At 44.7% G+C, this 8,487-nt stretch overlaps 1 protein-coding gene across 2 annotated transcripts in view; it reads left to right on the top strand.

The window, feature by feature from the left end:
- Window positions 1-8,487, top strand: part of SPATS2L (spermatogenesis associated serine rich 2 like) — a 138,850-nt gene that overhangs the window by 39,475 nt on the left and 90,888 nt on the right. For both annotated transcript variants that reach the window (XM_019553904.1, XM_019553905.1), the window contains one exon: window positions 4,322-4,450. The gene's annotated coding sequence lies outside the window, so the exon portion shown is untranslated. The remainder of the gene's footprint in view (window positions 1-4,321; window positions 4,451-8,487) is intronic.

Genomic DNA, 8,487 nt, shown 5'->3' with positions numbered 1-8,487 from the left:
GAGATAGTAACTTTGCAAAACAAAGAGAGAGTGATACCTTAATACAAAGAGCTCTCAGTAGCTCTCCCAGTTCTCTCACCAGGGAGGGCTGACAGCTGCGCTGTTTTAACAAGACTTATTGATAATGCATTTTTAATAATATTTCTAACAGTATGGCTAAGAGATCCTCTTGTAATACAATGGTTACGCTTCTAAAATGGAAAAGTAAAGCTGCAGCCCAATACTGTTATGGAAGAACACGGGAGGGTTTTGGCAGCTAGGAGTTGACATGTGGTATCTGAGAATCAGAGATATTTAAGTCATAAGACACTTGAAGAATTTACTGGAAAAAAGAGGTGATAAGCTTATACAGGGGACACGTCTATATGAGACACTAAACGTACAGTAGACTAATTCTACTGAACATTAGCACCTCACAGGAAAAGCTGTGCTAATGTGCAGTAGAATGAGTCTACTGCACCTTAGCATCACTAAAAAGTAGTGCACCAGTGCTACTATGCAGTAGTGCTGCGTACTGCGTATTGAGTTGGTCCTTGTTATTACAGGTACTAAACTTCATGCTCCATAACTACAGTACACATGTAGATGTGCCCAGAGTATAGGAAATGTATGATGAGGTGCATCAGTGATGGGACATGAAATGGTTTGGCAATTGGAGAAGGGTCTACATTAGAGATTATTGTCAGTCAGGATACAAGAGAGTCTGGGTGCTCAAAATTAAGAGATTTGTTTCTGAGCAGGTGATGTGGTATATTTGCAACTGGAAGGTCAGTTTGAGGAGTTTTGCGTATTCACAGTTTCTAAAGGTAGGGATGGAAAATCCTGCAGAACTAGATCATTTTTACTTTCTAACCACCAGTGCAGGGTTATTTTTTCAAGTGCATAGTCTAATTTGAATGTCATAAACAGTGAGATATCCTCCACATTTCAGAAAGAGACATCCACACTCTTATAGCATTCACTGTTGGGATGTATTTGTAATTCAGTCTACAGCAGCAATCACGTTTGTCTAGCAGGCTTCATTTTTAATAAACTTCTGTTGCTTATTGATCAGAGTTCTTTCACCTTTGTATCTGCCTTTTTTTAATATTCTGGGATTGAAGTTTAAATTTACTAAATGGTAATTGCTAGCACGTTGCAGGGGAGGCAACTCACTGGGTTGGGTGGTGAAGGGCGTGAACTGTTCATTATTGTCCTCCACTTGAGATGTAGGGGAAACAGCACAGGACTGCCTTGTGCAGTAATGTCACACTAAGTGAATGATGTCTGGCAGCTTTGCCCTAAACCTGCCTGACTGGAGAAGCTCTATTATTTGGAAAGCCCCAGAATGCTTTTTCTTACACAATTTAATAAAAAGGCCGTAGGCAGGCAGTGCACCACTGAGGCTGATTACAGGGACAGGTTTGTTCCTGAGTTCCTCTAAGATCTATTTCAATATGATTTCATTTCAGTATGATTGGCCAGGATATTGGGCCAGCTGCGTGTAGGCAAAAGTGGGCTATACCTGTTTACTGGAGAGTTGGTCCAGCAGAAGTGGACAATCCTTGTTTACTGGAGTGTTAGTCCAGCACTTGCAATATCTGTGGTTTAAGTTTTAGAGAGAAAACCATCTCTAAAATCCCTTTTGTTTGTATCAGAACTATATGTATTTCATACATTTTCACAGTAAAAATAGAGCAACAAATCAAAAAAACCCCCAAAACACAATAGTAAGACACTTAATACATGGAATTTGCCCCATGCAAGGAAAAAATCATTCTAGAATAAATTCAATTGAATAAAATACATACATGTAATATAAGCATGATTCCTGAGGAGGTTTTTCTTTTTTGTTGTCTTTGGTATGTGGAAAACCAGGATTCATTGCACTGGTTTTAGCCCTGTAGTGTGCATTTTATTCAGTTTCTGTTTAATCTACATTTTCATTCCCCTGTACTGATTATAGATGGGTAAGACTAAATAATTAATCATTTAATTGATAATCCCAGTGATAACTGGTTAGAGCTTACTAGTTATTGCTTAGCACAGGGTGGGGCACAGGCAGGCAGGGAAGCCATGTGGTGTCCCAGCAGGAAGTGGAAGGCAGCAGGGCTGTTCTAATTAAAGCTCCCAGAGCATCATGTGTATCAGCATCTGTGTGCTGAAAAATGGTAATGGGGCTGCTTTAACTGAAGCTCAGTTGACAGGCTTTAGTTAAAGCACCCCTACCACCGTTTTTCAGCAGAGGGACGCTAATATGTGTGACACTGGAGTCTGCTGGAGTGCAGTAGTTATGTTGTTCCAGCAGACTCAGTTGAGTTTGCTCTGATGCGCTGTAATTACAGTGCATCGAAGCAGCCTCGGTGCACTTGTATAGGTGCTCGGAGGTACTAAATTTAATGAACATTGTAGCAGGGCACTGGGATGTGCCTGCTTCTTTAAGAGAGCAAGCAGTTTGAGAGGCTGCTTGCTGGGGGTTGGGGAAGCTAGACTTACCTGACTGGAAGAGGGCTCAGGCTGGAGCTATATAAGCCCAGAGCCTGTACAGTCAGTTAGTCTTTCCCCAGCAACTATGAAGTGAGGAGCTCCTGGCTGCAGTGCTCCTGAAGGGACCTGAATGTAGCTGAACAGGTCTGCAAGCAAGTTCCCTGGGCTGAGAGACTGGGTTTTACAGGCAAGTGGCTTTTGTTTATGTTATACCCCTGGAGGGTTTGAAGTGTCTGCCAGAGGGCAAAGATGCTTCTTGTTTATTTAAATTGCACTGATAGTTTAGCCTTGAGCCCTGCAGGGACAGGGTTGTTTAGAGAACCAATAACCCAGGAGCTCTCAGACTGAGGGTGCAGTCCAGTAAGGGGTCCCAGAGTCTATATAGAAAGGCTGAGACCTGGACCAGAAGGTACAAGAGCCCAGGGAACAGCTGAGCCGGGCCAGAGGGTCCAAAAGCCCAGAGCAGGCTAAGCCAGACTGCGGGTCCGAGAGCCTGGAGGAAGGGTGCATGGGACCATGGATCCGAGAGCCCAGAGGAAGGGCTGTGCGCGGGACCGCAGGTCTGAGAGCCCGCAGGAGGGGCCGTATGCAGGACCAAGGGTCCGAGAGTGCAGAGGGAGTCTAAGGTCCCAAGGGGGCCGAGTGTACAAATAGTTAAGATCAAAGAGAGAGAACATCCATAAGGTCTGGTGTGTGGTGTAGGGAAGAAAACAGATTTATGCATTAAGCCCTTAAGGCTACAAGGTGCCCTGAAGGGCCACAGATGTGCATGGAGTCCTTGAAGCTGCAGGGGCTATGCAGGAGCACAGACCAGCCGAGAGGGTCTGTTGAGCTTAAGGGTCAAATCAAGGCGGCTGGAGGTTCAGGAGAGACCCAGTGGCACCACAGGTAGACTAAGGCTCACTCTAAGTTTTGTGGGCAGCTTCCCTTTTTCAACCTCTAGTAAGAAGGCATGGTAGGTGAGCAATTAAGGGAGGACTGCAACAGAGATTGAGCCAGGCAGGAGTCACTTGGCCACTCAGGGCTTCACAGCTGCCTCTGGGGCATGAACCTGCCCATGCATTAGAAAAAGCACATTAATGCATGTGTGTTTGCATACCTATCAGCGCTAAAATGCACGGCACTCTGCAACACCCATAAAAGATTCTCATGGCCCCCCATGGTGCCGTGGCACCCTGGTTGAGAATCACTGCTTTAGATCTTCTGTTTATTTCTCTTAGAGCTTACCCCTGAATGAAAGCAGGAGTAAGAGCAAACAGTTACCACAGAGCAGCTGCTCCATGGTTAGTCCCTGCCACCTTAGACTCACTGAAGCTTGTTCTTACGCTTGCACTTTTGATTTTTTTTCCCCCACTAGAGCTTATCATCCTGATATCTGAACCCCTTTCAAGTAAAGAAGATTAGCAATAATGGTGTCTCTAGAAGTGGGGTTTTCCAGTTATGGAAAGCTCTGCTTGATTTGGGGGCTTTTTGACTGTGCTGTTTTGGTAGGTGCTGTGAGGAGCAAGGGATGTAGGTTAAGGATGTGACCATCACCCAGGTTGTGGTAGAAAAGCTCTGCAACATTTCCTGAAGTGTCTTTTGCATTTGTCCTGTAATTTGTTTGGCTCTTACATGGAAATACTCCATTTTACAAAGCTAGTATGTGCTGTCTTATTTGAAAGTGTACAGTAGATGTAGAAATATAACTGCTTTCCATCTTGTCCCAGATGTTTAAGGGGCATGATATTGTGAGTGACTGAGAGCATTTTACTGTTCCAGGAAACATGCGTTTGGAAGCCAATATAAGAAAGTACTGACCTGTTTGAATAAGAGATTCTATTTTCTTTTCTTTTCTTCCTTTTTTTTGCAATAGAAGAGCTGCCAACAGGTGTGCAGTGACATTTCAGAACCAGAAGTGCGAGCAGGAGATGCTGTGAAAGCAAGGCAAAGCATTTAAGCTGACATTCAGACTGAAAAGCTTTTTCATCAGCCTTTTCATACGGTATGTTTTCTGCATTAAATATTCAGTGCTCAGGTTAACTCAAACAATATACTGTACTTCTTTCCTTTGCAAAAAATCTTTGCTAAAGGCCTTGCTTCAATCATTTCTTTTGTGCTATCGCTGGTAATTAAAATAACACACATCTACTCACAGGCTCCAAATTTAGGTTCAGACTCTGCTGCCCTTACTTTACAAGAAGAATCACTGAAGAATCAATAAAAACACTTTTATAAAGTTAAGAAAGTTGGGGTATCTGGATTGAATGTTTAGAATTTAAGTCTGATCCTGCATCTCCTCTATATATAACGGAAACTTTTCTTTCAAGAGGACACTTCATTTCCCCCAAGCGTTTACCAAATCTTATGGCCTGATTCTGAGCTTGCCAAGAAGCTAAAGGTAAGAGGCTTTTTGCCCATAAGAACTATGGAACCTTCACCCCAGCCTGCACGTGCCATGGGTGGCATCTACCTCACTGGCAGGCTGCGCAGCTATGTTTGAAGGTGGTGAGCAGCAGTAAATATGACACAGTTCTTCACACAGGTACAAGTGTGACCAAGTAGATCTGCACTAGCTGTGCATCAGGTACACCATGTTACTAACCCTGTGTTGTGGGATGCACATGAGATATGAATAGAAGTTAATTCTTCCAGCATGTTTGAAAAAAGGCTGTATCTGCTACTTCTGTACCCTTGCCATTTTTAAATGCTCATTGCCTAACCAGGGCCACCAAGCCAACTCATTTTTTGGCTCACTATAAATATAATTTGACACCTTTCACAATATTTGTGGGATTTTCTCAAAGTCCAAATCCTGGAGTCACATAGTTACTTCAGAATTTCACCCTGCTCTTATATTGTAATGAAAGTTTCTAGCCCTCCTGGTTTTAAGTAAAAGCTTAAAAACTGGGAACCTGGAAGGCCTAAGAAATGGAAAGGAAAATAAAAAATGCTGAGGTTATTTTTCTACTGAGTTTTGGTTGCTGTCAGGATTATTGGGAGCCCCAAATCATTTCTGAATACTTGGAGCTGAAAATATTGCATATATACACTTGTTTAATTAATGTAATGCAGGAGTAATGTTGTAGCCATAATAGAACTAACTTGAGTGAAGTGTTTTGCATTACTTCAGCAGCATTGAAGTGATAAGTACATTTTGATTTTTTTTTTTTAATCTTACAGGAGTAGACTTCAGTTGTGCAAGCTTTAAACTTTAAGTAGATAATGTATTGGACCCAAGTACAAGTTTATAATTAACTGTGTGTATAAGGGTTTCCAGGATTGGGCAGCTATTAATATTTTTTGCAGTTTATTTTTAATAGTTATTTGAAATAATTGCAAAGAAAGATGCCAAAGATCTGCAAAGACTTAAGTGCATGTGGAAAGTTCCCACTTGAGAGTAGTTGCATTAACTTTAGTAGGATTATTCCCATGCATAATTATCCGAGTACTCTTTGTAGGACAAGGACCATAGCACTTTTTCCATAGGGGAATGACAGAATTCTCATAGACAACAATATTCATTAGTTAAATAAATCAAGTCTTGCCCCCAAAAGAATCTTTTCTAACCTACTTTGCTATTAATAACAAAAACAAAGGATTTTTTAAAAAAAGTTTTCCCTTTAAATATGTCACTTATATTTCACTTATGTAACAAGTAAAGCTGAACTAAATTACTAATCTGAGCAGACTTTATATAAGTTACTTCATCAATTATTTGTCCTTGGAGAAGGTGAATGTAACAGACTTCAAAATCCATTTTAGTATCCTTATTGCAGAAGCTGAAATATACATATTAATGAAAGTCTTAAGTGGAAAATAATTATTTCATTTGTAAATAAAACAGTGCCCTAATAGTTCATGACTTCACTTTTTTTTTTCAAGACATAGTTTTCTATGGCTTGCCAAATCTTCCTGAAATAGCTTACAATAACAGAATCCGCAACACATCCATCAGTGGAAGACTACAGTCATAATAATACCTGGAGCATATAGCAAAGGAGACACAAGTCAGATCTGGCTGTGTGCTGTATGAAGTTTTCATGTCTAGCTTAAAAATGAATAATCATTGCTGCGAAGAGTAAATCGTGGATAAATACTTCAGCAAAATTTAATAAGTTAATTTAATTTTACATAAAAGCATTCTTTGAAGCTGTGTATAAAGAGAAAAAAGATTTTCTGAGTAAATAAAAGGATTAAGATGATTGATATGGCTGGCAATATGTTCAAGTTCTAAAATTTGCTCCTACTGGTATAGTAAAAGCAACCGTTTAATAAGATGTTTTGGAAAGACTGAATCTATAGTTAACTCTGAAGAATAAAAATATCATTCCATTTCCTTTTCTTTATTTGATTCTTCATAGATTTTTCATTTTTTAAGAACAGAAGCGTTCTTTAGATCATCAAGTGTAATCCCATGTATACATGGTAAAAATGTCTTTTAATCCAGATAGTGCAGGGGTGGGCAAAAAACGGCCCATGGGCCACATCCAGCGCATGAGGCCATTCTATCCAGCCTGCTGGGCCCCTAAACATTTAGAAAATTAATATTTATCTGCCCTTGGTTCCCATCAAAAATGACAGGAGCCAGGGGCAGTAGGACCCAGGGGAAGCTCTGCCAGGCTCCTGCAACAGCAGGGCCTGCCCAGCCCTGCCTCCCACCCAGAAGCCCCAGTAGGGGTCCTGGCCTGGGATGATGTGGCTACCCCAGTGTGGGAACCTCAGGTAAGTGGGGGGAAGGGCAGGGGAGGACCCCAGGGAAAAGCAGCATGGGGAAAAGCTGAGCACGGGGAAAAGCAGCTCTTCCCTGCCTCGTGGCCAGTGCTCCCTGCTGCAGCCACTCATAGCCCATGCGGGGCTGTCCTGAGCAGGCACAGGCAGCCCCAGCACACAGCACCGGGCACGGGGTAGACGAGGGGCTGCTCTTCCCCATGCTCAGCACCAGCTTGTAACCCGCCCCCATAGCCAGCCTGGGCCCCGCGCTGGCTCCGGGCTTGCCCGTTGGGGCTGTGCCATGGTGGGAGCAGCAGCTTGGCATGGAGGAAAGCAGCACCCCCGCTTGCCATGCTGGGCAGTGTTTGCCCCTACCGCCCGTGGGCTGTCCAGCGCACAAGCACCGGGAAGGCAGCAGCAAACACTGCCCAGCACGGCAAGCGGGGGGGGGGGGTTGCTTTCCTCTGCACCAATGCAGCCCCGCTGGGTGAGCCCGGAACTAGTATAGGGCCCAGGCTGGCTGCAGGGGCAGGTTACAAGCTGTTGTTGAGCGCAGGGAAAAACAGCCCCTTGCCTGCCCCATGCCTGGTGGCAGCCTGCTTACAGCCTGCATGGGGCTGCCTGTGCCTGCTCAGGACAGCCCCACATGGGTTGAGAGTGGCTGCAGCAGGGAGTTTGGGCCACAGGACAGGGCAGGGGCCACTTTTCCCTGTGCTCAGCAGCAGCTCCTTCCCTGCTGTTGACCAGGGGGTTGGGGCTGCACGCTGCCCCCCACCTTTACCGCAGGACTGGGGCACTGGGAGTGAGTGGGTGGGGGACCAGCAGGGGCACAGGGTCCACACCAGTGTCCCAGTACCAGCACTGGCAGGGCCCAGAGCAGGGTGGCAGAAGTACAGGTTCCCAGCTGGCAGGGGCTTGATGGAGCTGGGCCAGCTTCCCCCCCTCCCTGCTGGTGCAGCCTGCACCCAGCTTCACAGACCCCTGCCAGCCTGCGCCCCTCTTTGGGCCCCACCAGTGCTGGCCCTGAGCATTGGTCCCAAGATGGTGATCAGGGTGAGGGGCACCTGTCAATGGGCAGGGCTACCCACGTAGTCCTCGACAGCTTGCCAAAACTAGGTAAGCGGCCCTCTGCCCAAAATAATTACCCGCCCATGTATTAGAAGGTGTAAGGCAGGGGTAGGCAATGTTTTTTGGCTGGAGTGCTGAAAAACACTACAATGCCTACCTCAGAAGGTGCCGGAGTGCCAGCATGGCAGAAAAACAAAATGAGGGCAAGGGGTATATGGCAAGATGCCGTACTTGTGCCCCTTCCCCCCCACCCAAAGCCCC

This window comes from Crocodylus porosus, unplaced genomic scaffold, assembly GCF_001723895.1.
Source record: "Crocodylus porosus isolate Cpor-Errol unplaced genomic scaffold, CroPor_comp1, whole genome shotgun sequence".
In the NCBI taxonomy this organism is placed as follows: Eukaryota; Metazoa; Chordata; order Crocodylia; family Crocodylidae; genus Crocodylus; species Crocodylus porosus.
Note: the sequence above shows the minus strand (reverse complement) of the source record. Positions and strands in the feature narration are given on the sequence as shown.